Source organism: Pelodiscus sinensis, chromosome 12 (genome assembly GCF_052426305.1).
Source record: "Pelodiscus sinensis isolate ZL-2025 chromosome 12, ASM5242630v1, whole genome shotgun sequence".
NCBI lineage: Eukaryota > Metazoa > Chordata > Testudines > Trionychidae > Pelodiscus > Pelodiscus sinensis.
In genome coordinates, this window is record NC_143063.1 from 13225630 (window position 1) to 13251746 (window position 26117).

Sequence of the window (26117 nt, forward strand, 5' to 3'; positions counted from 1 at the left end):
CCATCCCTGACAGATGTCTATCTAACCTGTTCTTAAATATCTCCACAGAGGGAGATTCCACCACCTCCCTTGGCAATTTATTCCAATATTTGACCACCGTGACAGTTAGGAATTTTTTCCTAATGTCCAATCTAAACCTCCCCTGCTACACTTTAAGCCCATTACTCCTTGTCCTGTCCTCAGAAACCAAGAGGAACAAATTTTCTCCTTCCTCCTTGTGACACCCTTTTAGATATTTGAAAACCGCTATCATGTCCCCCCTTAATCTTCTTTTTTCCAAACTAAACAAGCCCAGTTCATGAAGCCTGGCTTCATAGGTCATGTTCTCTAAACCTTTAATCATTCTTGTCGCTCTTCTCTGTAACCCTTTCCAATTTCTCCACATCTTTCTTGAAATGTGGCACCCAGAACTGGACACAGTACTCCAGCTGAGGCCTAACGTGTGCAGAGTAGAGCGGCAGAATGACTTCACGAGTTTTGCTTACAACACACCTGTTGATACAACCTAGAATCATATTTGCTTTTTTTTGCAACAGCATCACACTGATGATTTATTTAAAAAAATATTTTTATTTAAACTGGATTTTTTTTAATCTTTTAAAATCAACAGTACAAGTTGTACCTCTAAAATTTGGGATTCTCTGGTCCAGCAACATCCATGATCTGGTATAGCCATGGATGTTCCAGTAGCAGGGAGTCCCTGTTGTGGGGCTCAGTTGGGCTGCAGGGCAGGGAGCCAGGAACCAGTGTGCAGCTCAGCTGGGCTCAGGGGTGAGAAGCCAGGAAGCCTGTGGGCAGGGAGGCAAGACGGAGACCAGCAGCAGGTCTGGACCTCCCTTGGTCTGGAAAAATCCCTCATTCGGGACCAGTCAGGTCCCAAGGATGCTGGATGAGGGAGGTCCAACCTGTACCAATTTTCACTTTTAAAATAACAGTCACAATAAAATCTCACCACAAACATGCTATACATACACTTAGTCTCATAAGAATGAATGAATGAATGAATAACTATAGTTTGTCCAGCCTAACTTCTAGCTCTTACTTCTTGAAAATTCTGGATTTTCAATTTCTGTTTCTCAGCAGACTAAAAGGTAACATGTGCAAAGACAGACAGAGCTGGATATTATTGTTTTCATTCTGTGCTTATGTGGTTGTGGACCTTGGCTAAACACAGCACAGGAGTTAGTTAAGACACTTTTTTAAAGACAGAGATAATACATACAAAAGGACAGAGGCAGCATAGAAAGGAACTGTAGAGTGGACTAGAAAGAAAAAAGGAAGACGTTATTCAGTACATTCACAACTTTACATTCCCCCACATTTTTGCAACCAAAACTGCCATGATTTCTGGGCATAAAAGAGACCCTATATTGAAGAAGTTCATTTTCTGGATGAAAAAGGAAAATGTGACAAGTGTAAGCATTGCAGAACATAAGAACAGCCATAGTGGATCAGACCAAATGTCTATCTAGCTCAGCACCTGGTCTTCCAACAGTGGCCACTACCAGGTGCCCCACAGGGAATGAACAGAACAAGTAATCTTCTCGTCACCCATTCCCAGCTTCTGACAAAAAGTCTAGGAACACCATTCCTGCCCATCCTGGCTCTTAGCCTTTGATGAACCTGTCCTCCATAAACGTATCTAATTCTTTTTTGAACCCTTTTAAAATCCTGAAGAAGCAGGGCCTAGTTGCAAGAATGAAACATCATAAGGAAAACTGTTTATTGGGAGAAATGGGATCTCTGGAGCTTAGTATAGGAGCTTTTACCCTTTGAGCTAAAAGCCAGCTGGCTCTCAGCCCATGCTGTAGAGGTCTCTTGTTTTTATCTGTTACTGTGGTCTAGGTGCCACTGCATGGAACAGTGAACCACACTAGAAGGGTGGGTTACACAAGCACTGTGAAGAAGTGGAGCAATGTAGCAGTTCCTCCTCTGCTGCCATCTCACAGGCCAGACTGATCGCTCTGCTTCACTGTGGTGGCGAGAAGCAGAGCACCCCACCCCCAATACAAGCTGGCTTGGGAGATGGCAATCAAGCAGAGGAGGCTGCTGTGTAGCTCTGCTTCCCCACAGCTCCCTCTGTCATGGTGAATGTGTGTGTGGGGGGGGGGGGGAAGAGGGCTGACTTCTGCTGCTGGTCCCAATCCTCACATGGTCCTAACCTGAGTTTGGGAGACCATCCCATCCATAGGAAGACTGGGACGACAGTTGCAATGTCCGGGGCAGCTGCACCAAACTGTCCTATGGATGGTATGGCTCTGCACACATCTCCCCCACGCCACAGTGACATGCTGGCAGTGACATGGTGCTAGCAGCCAGACACTGTTTTAGCCCTGCTCTGCGACCGGTGGTGGTGGTGCTCACTGGGAGGATTTGAGGACTGGCACTGGCTCTAAGGTAAATTGAGTTTGAGTCCCCTGGTTTATGGTATTCTTAACCCATTCACACTGGCCAATATAACCGCTTTCAAGACATTGCCCTGTGTACACAGTGAAACAGGCTTTGGCTCAACAAACATTTGGTGAACTCATTCACAGACACAACCTAATCCTATAGAAAGATGGTGGACTTGGTTTTTCTGTTCCAACTAAGAACAAAAGCCACTCGAGTTTATGTTCAAATATTAATCCCACAGGCAGAGTTACATACTTGGATCGTTGGTCCAGCAACTGCTCAAATCCTTTAATTTGTGCTTGCCAACACCACAAACTTAAGCTCCTTGTCTACCAGCTCCTCCTACTCAACCAGTCTCTTCTTTTATCTGCCACCATGCTCAAAACAACTGCCACAAAGTTCTCTCACTCTAGTCTACATTTTTGCATATAATCCTTTATGTAGGGAACCTCACACTCACAGTCTGCTTACCACCTTGAAGGCCCTCTTGAAGGCATGCTTATAAGTATTATTAAATGGTAAATATTGCAAAAAAATGTGGCATTAATACATGCACATAACAGTTCAATCCGATACAGCTTTCCTCTAGTCTTATTTTATGACTGGTGGACCTCATGGACAGGACTGCTTGTGTGTCTATATAAATAATACCTAGTGGGCTACTTGAAAACCATGTAAACAATGCAGATAAAGTATCTACAGTGGCACTCCACCTAGTACTAACTGGCACCAAACTTAGCAGTCCTCATATAATCAAAGAACCACCCCAGAGGATGAATGTAGAACATGGAAAAAAAAATATTAGTGAACAAAACTGAAACTGTGTCACGGTTAGAAAGAGAACAGAAAACAAACTAAAACCTCAGGTTTCTGTCAGAGGCCTATTAGGTAGCAAAAAGAAAAGGCTGGAGAAAAAGAATGAGACGTGCAGTGCCTAGTACGTGAATTCCAGAGTCATACACCCCAGCATGCTGATTTAACTTCATGCCACATATCAGTATCTCAGTGACACAATGCTGTTTTATTGCTGAATGTTATTATTTTCAAATGGTCTTTTAACATCCTTACAATCACTTTGGTATCCTAATGGCCACCAAGCCCGATACCTCAATGAAAATTCCATGTCTGGGGTTTCATTTCCTACAGCATTTTAAGAGGCTGAATGAAAGGAAATATTTAAAAGTAAGGAATAAGATCTTTCCTCAGTGGAAATCTATTTGTGTGGCTCCTACTTTTATAGCTAAATCCATGGTAGTTTACAACACTCCCAAAAGAAGCTCACTCATGAGCTTTTGATAACAATAGTACAAAGAAAAGGGATGCTAACATTAAGTCCCCATTGTTATCTTCTCCACTCTCCCCAAGATTCTCTTGTACATTTTCCCTTATCCCAGTATTTTTCCATCTTCACTGGAGGCGCCTTCTCTTCACTCCATGCCTTTCAAGTCAGCAGCTATACAATTAATGTGCTGAAGCTATTTACTCTTGAAACAGCTACAAAGTAAAACCAACACGAGGCTCAATACATAAAGCATTTTGCTAGAAAGTCTACTTTGTGGTCAAGGTAGATTATTAATATCCAATGGACTATTAATAAGGTGAGGTGTCCCATGTGGTAGGATACTAAGAACACAGAACAGTTGCCACACATATGGACATGTGGATGTTTTGCACTACAGTGACAAGGTCTGAAAACATTAGACAAGAGACATGCCTTGTTCTGAGGGAAGAGAAACTTGTGAGGGTCAATAGCGACACCTGTTACAAATCATCCAGTGGCAGTAACTGAACTCCAATATGGCCTATTTTCATTCTCAGACCCTCCCCCCCAGAAAGGAGCTGCTGTCACAGAGCGGCCTCTGTCCACGGCAGGCCCAGGGACACTGAGTACAGAAGCTGGTCTGTGGGATGCTTGAATAACTTCTGGCCATAGGGTGCTTTGTCCCAGTGCAGACAGGGGTTGGTGCTGCAGTGTGGGGTGGTAGGCAGGAGCCAGTCTCCAGGGGGAACTGATTTTTGAATTGGCTTCCCTTGCACACCAGCTTACGCCTGCCAGCCCACGCTGTTGCCTCGGATACTCTACTATTCAATAGTGTAACCAATAATATTTTGTGCAATTACACAACTATTCAATTAATTATTAATATCCCTACTCTTCACAGATACCAGAAGACATGCAATTTAGATAGACATTTGACTGCATGTTCCCTTTTAATCATTCATGATGTGCTTAGTGTCTTGCTCTTTTCTCTTTCTGCAGAAAAAAAGTGATCTTGATGGCAAGACATGGCAAGTGAAAAGAGTTGTTCAGCTCAAAGGAGAGCCAGCAAAAAGACAACCTCCAACAACAGACTTAGGGATAGGGAAACAATATGAACAACAAACTGTCCTTGAAACAAAATCAACTGACAGAATACTGATTGTGCTGAAGTTTGGGTTTTAATTCCACACATCCTTTACAGCTATCTTAGATTAGTTGCATCTTCAGGATCCTGAAGGAGCTATATGTATTTAGATCTCAAACAGTTCTCTACACTGCACCCATAGCTCAAAATAAGTGACGCAATTTAAGCTATGTAAATTGAGTATCTTATTTCGAAATAAACTGCTATTCCAAAAAGTCCCTTAATCCTCATGGAACAAGGGTTACAGGGACGTCAGAATAGCGAGCACCTCTGGTATCCCGAAATAGTGCTATAGCCTAGATGTACCCTATGAAAGCTCTCCTAAAAAATGTATTAAAGTGGAACGAACATCCCACTACTATGGCTCATCCAATCAGCTTTTTTTCATTGTAGAATAAGTTATAGTGTTCCCATTCCTATGGCATCTGGGGGAACCATATACAAAATGAACTGCAATTAACAGCAATCCAGAACAGGCTGTAAAATATAAATCTCTCTCACTAGCAAAGAAACAGTAAATTGAGACTATGTTCCTTTCTTAATAATCCAGCAAACAGCTGACAGTCTCAATGCAATCTAAAGGCTAGCAACTGAGGCTGTGTCCACATACAGAAGTTTATAGTGCTGATGTGGCAGCACTTTAAACTGAAAATGTGGCCACAGCATAAGCACTGAGAGAGGTCTCCCAGGCTGTGTCCAGACTCAGGGGTTTTTTCGGGAAAAGTAGCCTTTTCCCGAAAAAACTTCCCCTGCGTCCAGACTCAAGCCGCGTTCTTTCGAAATTAATTTGAAAGAACGCGGCTTTTCTTTCGATGGCGGTAAACCTCAATTTACGAGGAAGAATGCCTTCTTTCGAAAGTTCCTCTTTCGAAAGAAGGCGTTCTTCAATGTAAATAGGGCTTCTTCGAAAGAGAGCATCCAGACTCACTGGATGCTTTCTTTCGAAAAAGCAAGCCGCTTTTTCGAAATTTCTCCGTGCAGTCTAGACGCTCTCTTTCGAAAGATGCTTTTGAAAGAGCCGCTTTCGAAAGAGGCTTGCAGTCTAGACATAGCCCCAGTGCTTTATGTAAACCACCTCTGTGAGGAGAATTGAGAGAATGGGATGCATGTGTTTTTCACACCCCGAGCCAGAAAGTTACAGCACTGTAAAGTGCCAGTATAGACTTAGCCTAGGCCTCTGACACAATGAGCTTTTCTAGTTGTCAACCAATAGATTGGGATCTACTGGTAGATCTTGGCATTTCCAACAGGTGACCCTAACTGGTTTGGTCTGGAAGCTATCAAGTGCTGCCTCTTCTCTAATTGTCATGCTGCTCCTGCACTCTGCCTTGGTACTGTCTCCTGGGAGCCTCCTGCTTCTTGTGCAGGTATGGGGAGTTGTCAAGTTGTCTCCTCCCCCCACTCCTGCACCCTCTCTCCACACACAAAGAGAAGGGGACGGAGGGAGCATGGCAATGCAAATCTCAGTAACTCGCACACAATGGCTGTGTCTAGACTGGCAAGTTTTTCCCGCAAAAGCAGCTGCTTTTGCAGAAAAAACTTGCCAGCTGTCTACACTGGCCGCTTGAATTTCCACAAGAACACTGACTTCCTTCTGTCTGAAATCAGTGCTTCATGCAGAAATGCTATGCTGCTCCCATTTGCAAAGCTTTTGCGCAAAAGGGCCAGTGTAGACAGCTCAGATTTGTTTTGCGCAAAAGCGCGTCTAGATTGGCACGGACGCTTTTCCGCAAAAGCACTTTTTGAGGAAAAGCGTCCGTGCCAATCTAGACCCTCTTTTCCGCAAATGCTTTTAACGGAAAACTTTTCCGTTAAAAGCATTTGTGGAAAATCATGCCAGTCTAGATATAGCCAGTGTGGGTGTGTGTCTGTCACTCACATACACTGTCCTTCACTCTCATCTCCCGACCCAACACATATGCAGGAGGGTGGGGGTGTTGTTACTTCTTTTACTGCTTGCAAAGTATGTCACTTTTGGTTTGTGACTGGTTTGTGCATTTCATCATTTTCATCTCTCTCTTATGCTTAAATGTAATTCTTTGAGTAGTGAGTTCTAAAATGCCTAACTTGTCGGGGCTGGAGTCATTATCCCTATATTGCTACTTTTGGACATGGCTGGCATGTCCCTGCAGCCCCAAGTAAGGCAGAGTAGGGAGTTGCCACATGCTGTCCTTACCTGCAGACACCACTCCTGCAGCTCCCATTGGTCAATAACCCAGAACTGTGGCCAGTAAAAGCTGTGAGTTCAGTGCCTGTGGATGAGGGGCAGCACATGGCACTATATAGCCATTGCTATCCATACCAGCTGCTTTCAGGAGTGGTGCAGGGCCAGGGCAGGGGTAAGCCTGCCTTAACTCAACTGCTTCATCACCCTGAAACCATTTCATTTAAACAGTGCCCAGCCAGAGCCTGCTTCCTGAACCCGTCCTAGCCCTGAACCTCCTGTCCCAAACGTGAGTCCCCCTGCACCCATATTCCTCAGAGCTTGCCCCCTGAAACTTCTTCTGGATCCCAAACCTCCACCAGGGGCTAAGCTCAGAGTCCCTCCCACACTCCAAACACCTTGGCCCAAAACCAGAGCCTAAACCTCAACCCTGTACCTCAGCCTGGTGCAAGTGAGTGAGGAAGGGGGATGGAGTGAGCAGGGTGAAGCCTTGGAGAAGGGGTGGAGCAGGGCCTCAAAGAAGGGGCAGGAAGGAAGCCGGGCAAGGGTACTTGGGTTTAAGGTAGATCTTACATTGCACCTAAATTGAAAAAATGATCTTGTGGCTAAAAAGGTTGGAGACTAGTGCTCTAGACTGACAAGTTACTGCACCAAGGATGCTTTAAAAAAAAAAAGTATAAAACCAGTAATGGTGTAACTGATTAAAATTCTATCAGTTACATGGTTAAACGGTTACCCCGAGACCTGGAGTAGGGAGGGGGGTTAATCCAAGATCCCAGCTGCTGGCCCCACAACTCAGGCTCTGCCACTGGCAGGCATCCTAGCACATGAAGGGGCCTGGCAGCCAGCGCCGCACCTCAAGCTCTACTGCTGGTTGGCAGGCAGGCAGCAGCCTGGAGGGACCCTGGCCATAGGGCTGACAGCCTAGAAGAACTCTAAACAGAGTTTAATAGCAGAAACTGAAAACCAGTTAGCCAATAAGCTGCTTCATAACTGGTTAAACTCTTACATCTCTATATCGTGCTGAAACTTACTGTGCTCAGCATGGTGATTTTCATGCCCCCTACTGAGAAAGTTTCAGCGCAGTAATCTGTCAAGTCTACACGGGCTCCTAGTCCTGGGAGCTATGCACCTCATAGATCTTGTTTTCGTAATCTTCTGGGAGAACTCCCTCCCAGCTCTGGCACCTCAACCACACAATCACATTAAAGTGCTGCCATAGCAGCACTTTAATGCTGCAAGTGTAAACAAAGTCAGAGACAGAGGGAAAGGCGTTCCAGTCAGACACTAGACATTCTTCAAGAGTGCATACCTAGGCTCTGTCAGCAAAGAGCCTTAACTACATAAATACTAACACATTTAAAAAACTGGTTTTTAAGGTAACAAATTCCTAAACAAAGTTCTACACATTAAAACCCCAGGAACTGTATTCAAGAACCTAGTGTAGTGCTGAGGAAAACACTCTCCTACCCACTCCACTAAGTCCTGGTCTACGTTAGGAGTTTAGGTCAAAGTTAGCTATATAAGGTCGATTTTCTGAACAATGAGTCTTCAGTTCCAAGCCTGTTCTGTTGACTTTCAGGGCCTCTAAAGCTGATTTCAGTACTCCTGCTTTTCATAATGAGTAACACTAAATTCAAACTTGGATGGTGACTTTACAGTCATGTATACATAGCATTGCTAAAATCAACAATGATGTTCTTGGTCTCTGGAAGGCATCCCACAGTGCTCTGTTGTGACCACTCTGGACAGGACTTGAAGCTCTACTGATCTCCAGGTGAACAGGAGAAACTCCAGGAAACTTTGAATTTCATTTCCTGTGTGTCTACCATGGTAAGCACACCTCAGAGCAGGCAGCACACCTGGCTATGAGTTCAAGTCCCATGAGCTCCAGTTCCCAGGGGTGCAAATGAGCACCAAGATAGTCTGTGAAGATGATTTTGGACCTCACTGAGGCATGGGGAGGGGAATCCATTCTTGCAGAACTCTGAACTAGAAATGAAATGCAGATATCTATGTGAAGATTACAAAGTCCATGACGGAGAAAGTGCCTAATGAAAATAAAGGCTCCGAGGCAGTCCTAACAAAGGAGGGAAATGGATGGTCTGGAGCATCACCACAAACATGCTGCTTCTATGAGTAGATGCATTTGACCCTGGGGGGGGGGGACGACGACTAGACCAGATTCCCAAGCCAGACTGTGGAATTCTCCTGTCAGGCTCTTCTCACTCTGGCACTCTGAGTGCAGAAGGTGGGGTCCTACAAAGACTTTAAACATACCTTGCCACTACAGACACTGGTTACAAAAACTTTCCCCAGAATCACAAATGCACAGATTTGGAGGGGTGGTTGGTGCCACCATCAAGTGATTTTTCCCTAGAAATAGGGGCAAACATTTCAATTCACCCCCAGGGGTGCCCCCAAAAGAGCTTGAAAAAGAAGAGAAAAAAAACAAACAAGCTGCAGCCTCTGGCAGCTGACCTCTCAGTCTGAGGCATGCAGACACACAAAGACAGACAGACCTCCTGTACCTTCCAGGACACCAGAATCAAAACATCACCTTAAAAACATTATTTTTATTACAAAACAAAGGATATACTTGATAAAGCATATTTGGCTGCTAGATGTTACAGAGAAAGTAAGAAAACAAATTAAAATACTAAGGAAAATCTCTGAGAACAATGCTTATATGGTAAATGGGGAGGCATAGATTCGCACAGAGCAGTTCAAACCAAACCACACACAAAATACACTGATTGTGACTAGATTCACTTTCCTTCTTACTTAGTCCCAATCTTTTCTTGGATCAGTCCACTTCTATGCTCCAAATTCCTCGGAGGCATGGTAGTCGTGCTTGGGTTTAAATCATTCTGTGTATCTCAACTCCTGGTTTAACTCTCCCACACAAACAAAGCAGGCAAAGTATCTATATCCAATTCAAATTTCAGCACTCTATTTCAACTGGTTCTCCCGGCCCTATGGCCAACACCCTTGCTAGCTACCTGAGTTTAACCCCCTAATCACTGGGTGCTAGTCAGCACTCCTATCCATTATACCTCCCAAAACACTCATCAGGACAGCAGTGTGGAGGACAGCAGGGTGGCGGATCAGCTGTGCAGCGGCCGCCTTGGGGTTTCAAAGTGGCAGTGCCGCTGTGCAGCGCTGCCACTTCCAAGAACCTCTTCCACTCCCCTTTACTTCCTCTCTCACATAGAGGCAGCAAGGGGGGGAGGGAGGGCAGAGACACGGGCGCGATATCTACTAATCAACTAGTCAAAAGCTACCAATAAGCATTTGGCTTATCGGATAGTCAACTAGTCTTCAACATCCCTAATCACACCAGCAGGCTGGGGGAGTGAATCTAGGACAGTGGTGCGCAACCTACGAGGGTCACGGCTGCCTTCCTGGGGGGGAGGGGGGGAGAGGGCATCACAGCCCTTGGATTCGGCTGGCCACTTCTCCGGACTTCCCGGCTCGGCGGGTGCCGGGGGAGTAGCAGGAGAGCGGCCCGACAATTAAAAGAGCCCCTTCCTTTTTTTTGTGCTCAATCAAATTCGGCGGTCACAAATGAAAAAAGGTTGCGCACCACTGATCTAGGCGACTCCAGTGGTGCGCAGGGGAGGCATTTTGGGAAAGCAGTGCCTTCCCCTGCCTAGGATATTCACTGCCCATGCCCTCCTCTGTGGCATGCACATTTCCCAGATTCACTACCCTCTGTAGCAGAATGGTATTGATTGCTTTGGCTAATTGTGTAACAGCAGTACCATGCCTATACTCTCAACATACTCCCTTGTTAGGCACACCAAGGTAAACAATCATTACAATGCTTTGATGCACAATGGGATCCACAAAGTGATGGTTCTCACGCTGCACAGGTAACCAGAGCCATAAAGGGTACAAAAAGACTATTTCCCATTGATCTGAGGCAAACGGGGAGGGAGTAGACAAAGTGCATTATGGGACACTGAGGACAAACCCAGAACCACCTGCTGCACAATTTTGGTCTCAATGTGTACCGGGAGCATAACACAGAACACAAAGCAACACAAGCACTGTGAGATTGAGAGTGATGCACTGACACACTAAGTCGACAGCAGACTCCCTACTGGGGATGCACAGCTTCGAACTAGGTTGCATTCTTGCACACAGTGGGGACACGGACCTTTGACTTTACAAAATTGGGTGGTAAGAAGTCAACCTTAAAAAGTTTGACCTTATCTTGTATTGTAAACATGGTCTAAGCAAGTAGACCATAATCAGTCTTCACTTGCAGCTCCAAGTTACTACATTTTTGTATGCAATCAAAACATTGATTAAGTAAAACAGCGACTATTTCTGCAGAAATTGTGGCAAATTGCATGCAGTTCTTAGCAATTCAAGTGTTCCAGCTTAACTTTTAAAACAGCAATAAAAGTGTGTGTGTGTGTGGGGGGGGGGGGGTTGGCCTATAAGCTACAAAAGTTGCATCGAGCGCATTCTACATGTGACAAAACATTGGGTAGCTTCGATCAACAAATAACAGGGGTAGCCAGGGGGGAGAAGTGAGAGCGGATGCCTCCAGCTCCCTGCTTGTGCCAGCTCCCACAGACTCCCAAAATGGCAGAAGTGCAAGGGGCAGGAGGGCAGGCAAGAGCCGGTAGGCAGGGATAACACTGGCTCCCTCCCACGTGTAAACATGTAAGCACTAAGAAGTCCAGCAGTTACATGTTTACTCACATAACCAATAGTTAACATCCCTAGATCACTCCAATCAGCTTCTGTACCAAATGGCTGGAGGACAGCTCATGGGACACCATTTTTTAAAGTCTCCACAAATGACCCTAGAAATTACAGGCCAGTAAGTCTGACTTCACCACCAGGCAAAGGGACCGTCGAGCCATTAAGCATTTGAATCGTGATAAAGGAGCCAGGCTCTACAAAGAGCAATTCATCGCAACCTGCAAGACTCCAGCGACCCGCCCAGCAGAGGTCCCGCGGGGAAAGGGGGAACGTGACCGCTCTGGGCGCTGAAGCTCAGGACCGGGGACCGGATGTTTTTCACGTCTCCCCCCGGCCCGGCTACAAGAGCGGCGGGTGGGGGGGGGGGGCTCCTCGCGGCGGCAGCGCCCGGCTAGTTACACCGGGGGCGCGGGGAACCGGCCCAGCCCGAGTCCCGCAGCGCCCGAGGGAGCCCGCCCCGGGGCCAGGCGGGTCGCTCCGCTCTCTGGCGACCAGCTCCCGCGCTCCGCGGCCCCTTCGCTGAGGCGAGGATCGCCCGCCGCCGCCGTTACCTCTCCCGCCGCAGCCGCGGAGATGCTCGCAGCCCGGCCGGTTTGCGGAGCGGCCCGTGATGCGCCTCCCCTGCAAGGCGAGGGGCCGCTCAGGCACCGCCCTCTGCGCCGCAGCCCGGCGCTTACTTCAGCGGGGGTGAGGCAGGCGGAGCCCTGCCCCGCCCTTTGTTCGCGGCGCTCCCCCCGCACCCGCTCTGGGGAGGGGACTGCACCCGCCACGACCCCCCACGGCTGTGGGATGGGCCTGCCCCGCCGCTAGGCGGTAAGTCCTCCCCCACAAAGGTGAGGGAGGGAAGCGTGATTCCTCTGGTGCCTGAGCGCTCGTCCCCTAGGCTGCCTGGCAAGGAGCATTTAGTCCAAGCCCCACGCCGAGACAGGCTTGACCAAGCCCTGGCTGGGATGATTGAGTTGGGGTGGGTCCTGCTTCGGCCAGGGGGCTGGACTCCATGACTCCTGAGGTCTCCTCGGGCTTTAGGATTAAGTGTTCTCTAGAGCTCTGCCTCTCACCCTAGGGATAGAAACAGGCAAGGCCCGCCAGTTATCGCCAGGGCCTGCAGCTCCTGGTTACCACTACTGCAGGAGGCCAAACCCTTTAAGTTGCCCCTGGAGTGCAGTGTGGCTCTGAGGGGTGCCAGGGTTGAGGGACTGCATAGCGTGGCCTGGGCAGTACTGAGGGCTGGCTGCCCCTAGTCCTGCTCCTTGCAGGAGCACAGAGCTAGAGGCCCAGCAAGTCTGTCAACTCCCCCTCCCTCCCTTCAGAGGCCATCCAGGGGCTACATCAGCTTCTCTAGATATTTGCCCAATTTTACAATGGGCTAGAGCCCTGCAGCCAGCCTGGAAGCAGGATTAAAAAAAAAAAAATCAACAAATAAGGGAGGAAACAGACATTGTGGAAGAGGAAAGGGATTAAAAAAATGCCTTTGGATGCCGCCAACATGAACAGCCCTGCCAACAGTGACTGCTCTCCAGCCAGCAACCCACCTTTCAAGGCAGCACTGCTACCAGCAGCAGATGGGTGGCAATACTAAACAATGCCACTCTTCTGCATTTCTGCTGCTAGGAGCACTGCCCTTGGCAGTCTAGCTCTGAAAGGTGTACAGCTAATTGAAAACCAGTTATCTAGACTATCCTGGACAGGTATTTGGATTTAGGTAAGTCTCTCCTATGTCCCCTAGGAGTAAATAAAGGAAAGTCCTAGTATTTGTGGCATCAAAACAATACCCCATGCAGGAACTGTTCACGCAACGTTAAAATAATCTCCTGCATATATGAGTTATATTGTGATATGCTTATACAGAGGTGTATCTTGGACCACAGAGGTTAACATCCAGATGGGTAAATTCATCCCTGTTTTCATCCCACTGCAGTTAAAACAGGATACATTTGGCCTTGGAGTCTAGCCAGTGATTTCTTTGTTTCCTAGGAAAAATCCTGGGAAGCCAGATACACAAAGGACCTGCAGAACAGCTGATTAAGGTAAATGTCTTGGCAAAAATGAAATTGCTCTCTTGCTGTGGAGGGCAAAGGCAAGAGAAGAGTGGCAGACAGATGAAGGTTTACAAGCTAGTAATTTGTGATGGGGTGGGATGTTATTCAGGTTTGTTGCATGTTCTTCCCTTAGATATGTCACTGATTTTAGATTGTCCATTCCATGGATCTTCAGGTTACCCCTCTTACTCTCAGAATCTGCTATTTCTAGCCCTTGTGCCATTACCAGCTAAGTGAAGGAAGGTGAGTCTGTTTGAAAAAGTAGCCAAGGACCTCGGGAGCTTGTTCTATCTAATTTTTAAATGTAAACCATCCCTCTGCTAATCCACGGTCCCTTGCTTACATGAGTCACAGAGTGTTTATTGACCAGAGTGTACTGGCTCAGGAATGTGAAACTCATTAATATCAAGCCTAAATTTATGTTGTCTTAAATAAAGTGAGAAAATGTACAGTATGTCTTGCCACAGCCACACACTAAGTATGACCGAGCTCAATCTTGCTCCTAGTGAACATAGTGGGAGTTTAACTATTGACTTCCCAGGAAGCAAGATGGAGCACTACATTAATTCTTAGCACATCCACCATTATAACTCTATTGTTTTAGTGCAGTGTTTCTCAACCAATGATATGAGTACCCTGAGGGATATTCGAGAGGAGTCTGGGAGGTACGTCAACACAACTGAAATTTGGAGAAAACTGAATTTTTGTTTTAAGTTTTACAGCAGTTTATTATTTTTGTACTTTTTACACTCAAAAATTGAATTGCCTACACAGCTACAATTAAGTTGTTAAACAAATGTTTTGCAATGGTAGAAAAAAAATTGTCTGAAAATTGTAGGTACAGGCAGTCCCCGGGTTACGTGGATCCAACTTACGTCGGATCCCTACATACGAATGGAGCTTTTCTCGCCGCGGAGGATGCAGGCGGTGGGACCAACCCGGCAGCACCCCAGCTGCTCTGCCCCAAGCGTCCCCAAGTCAGCCGCTGGTCAGTTTCAGCAGCGGCTGACTTGGGAATACCTGGGATAGAGCAGCTGGGGTGCTGCCGGGTTGGTCCCTGCAGCGCCGAGGTGCGGCACTGCGGGGACCTACCCGGTAGCGCCCCAGCTGCTCTGTCCCAGGCGTCCAGATTCATCCGCTGTTGAAACTGATCAGTGGCTGATACCAGGAAGCCCGGAGCAGAGCAGCTCTGCCTCGGGCTTCCTGTAGTCAGCCGCTGGTCAGTTTCAACAGTGGCTGAATCTGGACGCCAGTTCCGACTTACATACAAATTCAACTTAAGAACAAATCTACAGTCCCTATCTTGTACGTAACCCGGGGACTGCCTGTACTGGAGGTACTTATAATTTTTTTAACTGGGGTATTTTTTTTTAAAAAAAGGGGTACTTTATTAAAAAAACAAAGGTTGAGAAACACTGTTTTCGTGTACGTTCACTGTCAGAAAAAGCATAGCATTTGCATTGAGCACTTTCCCTTTCCCCAACCCTATCTTCAGCTGTAACCACACACTGCTTTGTGTTGTGTTGGGAGTAAGTGTAAATGAGGTGAGGCCTTTGTCTTAAAGAAGGTTGTTATAATAAAAATGTAACAACAGATCTAGGCAAATAACTTCTGAGCTATTATGCAATACTTTATTTGCAAAGTGTATGATTTGCTATCATGCTCAACATTGCATCATCAGAACACACATAATAAATTAAAAGATTTCCTGTAACTCCTGTTAACTGATCATACCCTGAGGGAGAGGCTTGTGTCTTAGCAGTGTTGGAAAAGTATTTCTTCACAGTAATCTTTAATTAACATAATAATAATACAAATTATTTGCTTGCCTGTCCTGCAGCTGTTATATATAGAACCAACTTGGAAAACATACTGCTTCTTAAAACCACAATGTAGAAACATTAGGCAGACTTCAGACAGTTCCTTCTCATTTTTAATCCCTGCACTGATATGTTTAAGCCCTCTGAAATGGCATAGACAGTGGTAATTCAGGCTTCCCTCCCTGCTCACATGCTTCACCCATGTTTCTTAAATATGTTCAGTGACAAATGAACTAAAGTCAAATGATGAGTAGTGCTGTGGCATCTTAGAGACTAACAAAAATATATAGCATCATGAGCTTTTGTGGGTAAAACCCATTTCATCAGATGAGCTGGCGTATAAATTGTTTTTGTAATGTGCCAACCAGTTAATGTCTTTATTCAAGCCCAAGGTCAGAGTGTCAGATCTGTAGATGCGATGAGGAGTCCTGTGGCACCTTATAGACTAACTGAAGTGTAGGAGCATAAGCTTTCGTGGGCAAAGACCCACTTCGTCAGATGCATGCATGCATCTGATGAAGTGGGTCTTTGCCCACGAAAGCTTATGCTCCTACACTTCAGTTAGTCTATAAGGTGCCACAGGACTCCTCGTCGCTTTTGCAGATTCAGACTAACACGGCTACCCCTCTGATACTTGAGATCTGTAGATGAATTCTAGTTCTGCAGTCTCAGTAATTGGGTGGTGAAATTCTCTTGTAGAAGAATAGTTACTTTTAAATCCATGACTTAGAGACCAGGCAGGTGAAAATGTTCCCCTACAGATTTATGTGTGTTACCATTTCTGATGTCTGATTTGTGTCCTTTGTCACAGAGACTATCCGATTTGGCCAATATACAAAGTAGAGGGGCATTGCTGGTACTTGATGGCATATACCGTCACAGGACCTAACCACATGAGCCACAACATCAAGGACTCATACAGATGCATATCCTTTAATGTGATATATGCCATCAAGTGCCAGCAATGTGTCTGGAATACAATTGTATTCCATAACAGCAAAAAGGAGGGAGCTGATAAGAGGGACAGTCATACTGCAGAGTGACCACAGGGGGCAGTGAACGCAGGAATCAGCTACGCTGCAGAATGACCATGGGGCAGTTGCACCAGGAGCAAAGTGGCCAGCTGGAGTTGATGCTGTCCACATTGCCAGTCATTGGCAATAGGTCAGTGGCTCTTGCCCCAAATCCCTCTTCCTGGTTCTCCTACACCGCACCAGATGGGGGGAGCCCCGCTGGCCACCGGCCCTACTGTTGCGACTCCCTGGTACAGGGGATTGAAGGGCCTTTTGTTACTTGCTCGGCTTTGCTGTAGACAGATTACCATTTACCGATATGCCTCAGTGCATCATTTGTGAAACTATATTCTACACAAAACAAAACAACTCTTGTACCAACAGCAGAGACTTTTTTAGGCAAGTAGGAGGTTGAAATATTGGATGTGGTTAAGTGTTGCAACATAATTGTTTTAAAAGCATGTATATGCCCACGTAAGCATGAGTGCAAGCACCACACAACAGACAAAATGGATGCAATTTTGAGGGGAAGGATAAAAAATGTAGTGAAGATTTTTTTTAAAAAAAAGTCTATACTTAGTCTTCTAAATCTATATTTAAATGCCTAATACGTTACTTAGTAGTCAGCAGCTTCCTTTGAAAAATCTGACTGCTTATTTGGATGTTTTGGAGGCTAATTTTAGGCCCTATACTGAAAATCTTGTCTCGCTTACTAGTCTGCAAAAACTCGTACAGGCTATGAAATAAACTCTCTCATCCCATCTTCCTTTCTCATTTCTTACCAGTCTGCCACTGTTATCTTTGTTAACATTTGTTATTGCTTGACATTGTCCTCTTACCCATTTTTGTCTACTGTTATGTGGCAGCTGGTCTTAGTATATAGCTAAATTTCTAGGGGAACTTGGCTCTAACTAAAGAGGACCTCACTACACCTGGGGCTACAAAGAGCTTTTAGCGGGCATCTGAAGGAAGGAAGGACTGAGAGAGGCTGAACACTGAGGAGAAAGCTGTATTGGAGTGGAACTAATTCCTATCGCAGTCCTGAGAGCAAGAAGCCAGGAAAACAGCCCTGTGCCTGCTGCTCCAAGTAGGGAGTAGAGATGAGGCTGGTAATCTGCCAGGAGCCGGAATGCCAGAGACCTCTGGGAGAGGTGGCCCTGAAGCCTGGGACCAAGAACTGGGTTGAGACATTCTGTTCAGTTCTTAACCTCTGTTATGAAAAATAAACCTCTTTGACTGACACTGGGCATGGCGGCATCCACTCTGGAACTGGGGAGAAGCAATGGCCCTGTGACATCAACACTAATCAGTAATTACTAGTTTGCTGATCTGCACAATTATCACATGTGAGTCCAGTGTCTACTCCTTTACCATTATCCATGCTGTAGACCTGAGGTAGGGAAAGACATCTTCCAAAGGCTGAACACAATTTTCAAATGATGCCAAGAAAACATTGACTATTTTGTTTTTAGTAAACTTAGTTGAAATTGGTGGTTGTAACCTAAGAACCCTCTAAGCTGCACAATTGTGCAGTTCCCTAGCAAGCCCCACACAGCAGCTTAGAACTGCTGCAAGGAAACTGCCTCTTTCCTCTGGTCCCAGCATGGAGCTGCTGGGGCAGAACTGCTGCAGCACGTCCGTACTGGGACCAGGGGAGGCGTGCCTCTCCTGTGACTATAGCAGGTCTATGTTGGGCTTGTTTAGCTTAGAAAAGAGAAGACTGAGAGGGGCCATGATAGTTGTTCTCAAGTATCTAAAAGGGTGCTACAAGGAGGAGGGAGAAAAATTGTTCTCCTTGGCCTATGATGATAGGACAAGAAGCAATGGGCTTAAATTGCAGCAGGGGAGGTTTTGGTTGGTCATTAGGAAAAATTTCCTAACTGTCAGGGTGGTTAAACACTGGAATAAATTGCCTAGGGAGGTTGTGGAATCTCCATCACTGGAGATATTTAAGAGGAAGTTAGATAGACATCTGTCAGGGAAGATCTAGACCATGCTTGGTCCTGCCATGGGGGCGGGGGACTGAACTTGATGATCCCTTCCAGTTCTAGTGTTCTATAATTCTATGGACAATGAAGGGCACGGGTGATTGCACCAAAAGAAAGGTTTCCTGATGATTTGTGGGCACAAAAGGGATCAAAGGTTGATGGGCCCGTGTGTGAACCCTGTTACAGTAGCATTTTCAAAGTCTGGAAGATTAAGTAAATTGATGTTTTTAAAACCACGTGAGGATCTGTTGCACACCCTTATGTGCCTCTGCGGCAGATAGCAGTCACATGAAATGGACCCAAATTTCTGTCTCCAAGCAGACATTTTTGTTCCAATTTTTGATCCTTGCTATCATCCAAAGGCAGTCAGTCCTAGTGATAATTTCAGATTTTGCTAACTTTCTCATTGTAGTTTCAGAGCTCCCAGCATTCCATTGTATGTGGTCTCCCCTTTGATCCTTTGTTCCACACTTGGCGTTTGATGGCTTGATGCATACAGTGTCCCGTTGAGCAACCTGCAGTGGATTAATTAAAAAATACTTTTAAGTTATGTAAGATCCCTACAAATGTGAAAAGCCTTTCCAAAGTCACATTGTTATCTCCTATCAAGTGCCATAAAATTAAATTCTTATAAAAAACCCAAAGTTCTACACACATATTCCTAAGTATATTTTAGTCCAATAAAAAATCTTTTGCTTCTGGTGTAGGTTATTACTAATCTTTTTTCTGTATCTGATGGCCATTACTGAATACTGCATGGTAAGGTTTTTTTTTAATACTGGAAGTCTGATTCCATAAGATACGATTACATACATTGGGAAACCTGGAAACAGTTACCCTTAAATTTACTTGATTATGAAAATACAATTGACGTATGGAGCCAGCATTAGAGAGTTTATATCACAGTTATCAATATGACATGGGAAACGAAACCTCATGTCTCTGGATGTCATTATTACTTGTGGAGGTCAGGAAGATGATTTTTTTCCATATTACCTCATAATATAGCATAACTGGAGATCTTTGATCTTCTCTTAAAACTTGGAAGCAGGAAAATAGTCTAAATGGGCCATCAGATTGAGTCAGTATAACAGCCTTTGTGAGCAGAGTCGTGCAAAGTTCTGGGTGCCATTGTCGCATGAGGACCCATGTTCTTAAGAAAGCTCTCATGGTCCTCCTTTTTGTGGTTGGTTGACAGACCCCCTGGGCTGGCAGTGTGCACTGGGAAGAGGAGGTACCTCGGGCAGAAGGGGTGGGGCCAGGACAGCTATCCCACAACACTGCATGGACCATGCCTTCAGCATAGTCTGGAGCACACCACATATGGCTCTGGTGGTGATTTAAAGGGCTCAGGGCTCCAGCAGCTGCTTTCTACCACAGTAACAGAAGTGATGACCAGGAACTCCGGGCCCTTTATGAGGCTCTAGGGCAACTGCCTTTGCCCCCTCCCTTCTGTCAGTAGGCCTGTTACTGAAGTGCTTTTGGAACAATGAGGAAATTCTTTTCCCCTCTTTGGATTCAAGTCAGACAATCCTATCTTTGGATTTTTTTTTTCAGTTTTATTTACTTTGCCAGTATGGTTACAGTTCTACAGCTTTTATTGTCCTGCACCTAAATCCAGTACAGGCAGTCCCCGACTTACGTGGATCCGACTTATGTCGGATCCCTAGATACGAACGGGGTGAGGCAACTCCCGCACATGCGCAGCAGCATTCCCGGGGCTCGCTCACCTGGGTCCTAGGATCCTCCTCCTCCTCGGGCCGGCTCCGACTGTGGTCCCACAGAGCTGCTGGGCAGAGGAAAAGTGCCTCCCCACGCCCGCTGCCCCCCCCCCCACCTCCCTGCCAGCAACAGGCTGCCCCCTCCCCTGAGCAACAGGCTGCCGAACAGACAAAAGCAGCCTCTCTGCCCCTCCTCTCCTCTATACATGCCGGGTTCCCGGAGCGCAGCAGCGTCCCCGGGGCTCGCTCACCTGGGTCCTAGAATCCACCTCCTCCTCCTCCTCTTCTGCCGGCTCCAACTGGCCTCTGCCTGCAGCAGCTGGCCACAGGGACAGGGATCCCGCAGAGCTGCCGGGCAGAGGAAAAGTGCCTCCCCACGCCCGCTGCCCCCCCCCCCCCCCGCGGCCTCGCATCCTGCACGCCTCCCCCCTCCCCCCTGCCAGCAACAGGCTGCCCCCTCCACTGAGCAACAGGCTGCCGAACAGCAGACAAAAGCAGCCTCTCCGCCCCTCCTCCCCCTATACATGCTGGGCTCCCTGGGCAAACAAAGACTCCACCAAAACAAACAAAGTGCTGGCCTCATTGTGTTAGCAAAAAAAGGACCCTCCTCCTAGAACCCTGGGTGGTGTGTGGAAATAAAGCTATTAGCTCAAAGCATGGTGCAGAGCTGTTTGGTATTTGATGAGTTACTCCTTTAGTCCTGAGTTCGTCACAGGGACAGAAATAGATGTGAAATCTTCTGAACAGGGGAACAGACAGCAAAACAAACATTAGAGGGGAGTTAACCTTTCCCTATGCTATCCAAAACTAAAAAAAATGTTTGGCTAGAGTTTCCCCTACAATATGTACCAGTTCCGACTTACATACAAATTCAACTTAAGAACAAACCTACAGTCCCTATCTTGTACGTAACCCGGGGACTGCCTGTATCTCTGAGAAATATCAAACTCTGCCAAAGACACGACAGACCAAACTATTTCATTGCAAGCTACTCAAGTCACAAATTAAGACCAATTTCTGGTAAGCCATCGCCTTCACAGCTAGAATAATTGGTACTTCTTGGTGCAGTCAGTTGACACTATCACATTCTAAGAACTATTGTAGCCATGTTGATCCTAAGATATTAGAGAAAGAGAGAAGGTAAGTGAGGTATAATATCAGAAAGGTCCAGGATTCAATGGGTATGGAGAAACCTAGCTCTCTTCTCTCCCAGCTGGTGATTGTAGGTTATGTGCTGAGCAAGAATGTGAGTTTACATTTCTGGTGCCCAATTTGGATTAATAGACCATGGCGTCCTAGGCTGCCAGTCAACCATCTGAACCAGCACTGAACATTCATTTTCTTTTGTCTTAAAAACAGACAAAGAATTAGCCACAATTGCCAGGGAGATTCTGTCTTAGTATATGAAGGAAGGTAGCCAAAACTATTCCGCCCACTTAATTACAATAATCCATTGTCAAAGCAGAGTAGTTCAGACAAATAACTTCTGTATTATATACAGAAAAGTAAATGGCAGAGTATCAAATCTTAGCATAGATTTATCAAGAAAAAGCCTCATGCTCATATTCCACTTACTTACAGCTCAGTGTCCAAATGTTTGCTCTTGGCAGGTTTCATTTAATCTAAATCAGGGGTTCTCAAACTGTGGATCAGGACCCTAAAGTGGATTGTGATCCCCACCCCCTTTTAAATGGGATTTTTAGGAACTGGCTTAGACCTGCTGGGCCCTGGAGCTAATGCCTGAGTTCCACAGCCCAGGGCCAAAGCCTGAAGACTTCAGCCCTGGGCAGCAGGGCTTAAGTTGCAGCCTCCTGCCTAGCACTTAAGCCCTTGAATTTCAGCTTTGGTCCCCCTGCACAGAGCAGTGGGAGTTGGGCTTTGGGCCCTCCACCTGGGACAGTGATCTTGGGTGGGCTTAGATGTCAGTCTCCCCTACTGGGGTTGTGAAGTAATTTTTGTTGTCAGAAAGGGGTCACATAGCAGTGAAGTTTCATAGAACCATAGAGCTGGAAAAGACCTCAGAAGGTCATCAAGTCCAGCCCCCTGCTCTAGGCAGGACCAATCCCAACTAAATCAACCCGGCCAGGACTTTGTCAAGCCGAGAATTAAACACCGCTAGGGATGGAGACTCCACTACTTCCCTAGGTAACCCATTCCAGTACTTCACCAGCCTCCTAGTGAAATAGTTTTCCCTAATATCCAACCTGGACCTCTCCCACCACAACTTGAGACCATTGCTCCTTGTTCTGCCATCTGTCACTACTGAGAACAGCCTTTCTCCATCCTCTTTGGAGCCTCCCTTCAGGAAGTTGAAGGCTGCTATCAAATCCCCCCTCACTCTTTGCTTCTGCAGACTAAACAGACCCAACTCCCTCAGTCTCCCCTCATAGGTCATATGCTCCAGTCCCCTAATCATTTTGGTTGCCCTCCTCTGGACCCTCTCCAGTGCATCCACATCCTTTTTGTAGTCGAGGGTCCAGAACTGGACACAATACTCCAGATGTGGCCTCACCAGAGCCGAATAAAGGGGAATAATGACATCTCTGGATCTGCTGGCAGTGTTCCTTTTAATGTGACCTAATGTGCCATTAGCCTTCTTGGCTACAAGGGCACACTGTGGATTCATATCCAGCTTCTCATCCACTGTAACCCCCAGGTCCTTTTCTGCAGAACTACTACTTAGCTGGTTGGTCCCCAGCCTGTAACAATGCTTGGGATTCTTCCGCCCAAGTGCAGGACTCTACACTTGTCCTTGTTGAACCTCATCAGATTTCTTGTGGCCCAATCCTCCAATTTGTCTAAGTCACTCTGGATCCTATCTCTGCCCTCAGGCATATCTACCTCTCCCCCTAGCTTAGTGTCATCTGCAAACTTGTAGAGGGCTCAATCCATCCCCTCATCCAGGTCATTAATAAAGATATTGAACAAAACCAGTCCTAGAACCGAACCTTGGGGCACTCCACTAGAAACCAACTGCCATCCTGACATAGAGCCGTTGATCACTACCCGCTGGGCCTGGCCTTCTAGCCATCTTTCTATCCATCTTACTGTCCATTTATCCAGTTCACATTCCCTTAACTTGCTGGCAAGAATATTGTGGGAGACTGTATCAAAAGCCTTGCTAAAGTCAAGGTATATCACGTCCACTGACTTTTCCATGTCCACAGAGCCAGTTACCTCATCATAGAAGCTAATCAGATTGGTCAGGCACGACTTTCCCTTTGTGAGTCCATGCTGACTATTTCTAATCACTTTTCTCTCTTCCAGGTGCTCAAAATGGATTCCTTAAGGATCCCTTCCATGATTTTTCCAGGAACCGAGGTAAGACTGACTGGCCTATAGTTCCCTGGATCGTCCTTCTTCCCTTTTTTGAAGATGGGCACTACGTTTGCCTTTTTCCAATCAAGTTTGAGAACCCTCTATCTAAACCTAAACAAACAAGAGCTTTTCTGCCTCTCAACTATAGTTCTAAGGTTCAGAATACAGTTCCCATTTCTTGGGTGAAAAGGGCTTAAGTCAGTGCTTCAAAGATTTTCATTTGAATTTGTTGCAGAATTCCTGTGATTCAGACTACACTAGGTGGTAGAGCAGGAGCATATGCTAGGATTTTGTCAGACACTATATATTAACATTTTTCTTTCCCTTTGTTGCAGAGTGTCTTGTCTCCTCAAATAGCAGTCAAACCCATGTGTGTCAATTCCACTCATTGTCTTCTTTGACCATCGGGGCTGTTGGGCCAAGCATATAGCCTGGCTTTTCTATAGTCAGTGATGACACCTCTTTCTCTCTCAAGGCAGTGCAGCTTAGCAGTTAGAATCTGTAACAATTCCCCTCTCAGCAGTGTGGGTTATTAGTAAGAGTCTATAACAATGGAGGTATGCTGGGATGTTTAGAAAAGGGGGGTAATCCTACCTTCCATCACAATGTCTTAGCATTCTCTTTTTTTCCCAAGACTTACCGTAGAAGTTATATATCATAGAAAAAAAGATTTTCTACACTTTGTGCTACAAAGTAAGCAACAGTAAATTCTTAAATACTATAATATAAATCAGATTCCAGTCTGAGTGTACTACACATTTATACTGCACACTGTTATTCTTTGAACTAGAGAATATAGTTCTAGTTATGCAGAATTGATAAAAGACAAATTGTTACAACTGCTATTATAGTGAATTAACTTTTCCATGAGACCTAACATTCTGGTTTTTTTCTGCAGTTTCCAGACTGCTAATAACTTAACTTCTTCACCTTAATGCTATTAACTCTGAATAAATGAATCCTGGCTAAATTCTAGGGACTAAACAGAAAATGCTAAGGCCAGAGGAAGTGCATAGCTTGGGACTATGTGCACTGTAGAGCCCTGAATTGCCCTTCCTCCTTGCTGCTGAAAACCCTTGCTCTTCCATTGCTCCATCTTCCCTCCTATTGGGTCTTGAACCATGCCTTTGTGAATCAGCATAAGCATCATATCAGAAGCCAAGAAGAGTGAGCAGAAGTGTTAAGTGGGTGAATCCAGGGAAAGAGGCCACACTTGGCATGTATCAGGATGTAGGAATAGGGGTAAGGAGGTGGGAGACTTCACCTTCTGTTGAAAGAGGAGGGAGAATCTGTATCTATTGGAGAGAACAAGATTTAGCTTGGTTTAGATTAGACTGAGTCATAGAACTAACTAAAAATTATAGTAAGTTATATAGATGGTTGCTACCAACTGAACAATGCCACTCCTGATTCTGAACTAGCACACTCCAACTGAGTGCGTGTCTCTTTCTGACCTCAGACCCTGGGTATGGGAGTGACTAGTCCCTGCTGCCACCTGTGCTGTCATGAATTTGCGTTTAGCTGCTGCTGTTGTTTTGAGTTTGGTAAGCCAAAGCTAGCCCCATTGTGTCAACATGTGCTGCAGCCACACATGAGTGCTGTGTACACATACCTACCCTCTGAGTACAACACAATTGTATTAGTTCATAATCAAGCTGCCTGTGATCTAGAATGTTAAAATTTACAACCATAAGCCCAGTGGAGAAAAGAAGAAATGTTGAATACAAGTGCTCCTTAGGAAAAACAAGTGCTCCTTAGCCTCAAGTTTCTAGGGCTATGTCTCCACTAAGAAATTATTTAAAAATAACTTATTTCAAAATAATAACTCTTGAAATAACTATTTCAAAATAAGCTTATTCACCAAGAAAAGCAGGAGTACAGATTTCAAAATAATCAGCTCGTTATTTTGAAATAACAATCTTGATAATGTGGATGCTCTGCTTATTTCAAAATAAGGGGAGCTATTTCAAAATAACTCCCTAGTGTAAACCAGGGCTAAGAGTGAACAGATTTTAATTCGGGTAAATAACTAGCCATCATTTAATTTAATCCCTTGTTTTTGTCCATTTGGTAGGGCCTGCCTGAAATCCCAGCAAAGCAAATGGCTTTATGATACCCCATATGTGCAAAATGTAATCTGACTTATTTTTGGCTGTGATCAAAAGGTAGGAAACAACTCACTGCTAGACACCATTCCTAGCCTCACCTCTTATGTTGGGAGAAGAGTTGTAGGTAAGTCATCTGAACCTGATCTTTCCTCTGCCATTTTTGTCATTTTGGGAATCTCACGAAGTAAAAGGTTTGGACTGTCAGGAGTCCTTTTTTAATGATAATACATACCAAACTTAAATAGACAGTAAATGTACCTTGCAAGTTAATTTTAATATAACACAGATAAGTCATTAAATATTTGCCTTTCAGGCTTGTCAACTAGCTTAATTTATGATGGATTGACCTTCAAATTCTATGAGACTCATTTAACTTGGCCCCTGTCCACTCAACCACATGCTAAACAAAAGGAATGCAGTACTAGGCA

At 45.6% G+C, this 26117-nt stretch overlaps 1 protein-coding gene and 1 long non-coding RNA gene across 6 annotated transcripts in view; one reads left to right on the plus strand and one right to left on the minus strand.

Annotated features, from left to right (window-relative positions):
* The window catches only part of SLC7A6 (solute carrier family 7 member 6), a 77502-nt gene extending 65122 nt beyond the window's left edge, over nt 1-12380 (minus strand). For 2 of the 3 annotated variants that reach the window (XR_012906754.2, XM_075940341.2), the window contains exon 1: nt 12234-12373. The gene's annotated coding sequence lies outside the window, so the exon portion shown is untranslated. Of the gene's footprint in view, nt 1-12233 lie in introns of all 3 variants that reach the window. The other variant, XM_075940342.2, reaches the window with a different exon arrangement.
* Nucleotides 12370-26117, plus strand: part of LOC112544875 (uncharacterized) — a 38617-nt gene continuing 24869 nt past the window's right edge. For 2 of the 3 annotated variants that reach the window (XR_016350491.1, XR_016350492.1), the window contains exons 1-4: nt 12370-12495; nt 13657-13709; nt 23531-23584; nt 25656-25746. This is a non-coding gene — a long non-coding RNA (uncharacterized LOC112544875). Of the gene's footprint in view, nt 12496-13656; nt 13710-23530; nt 23585-25655; nt 25814-26117 lie in introns of all 3 variants that reach the window. The other variant, XR_016350493.1, reaches the window with a different exon arrangement.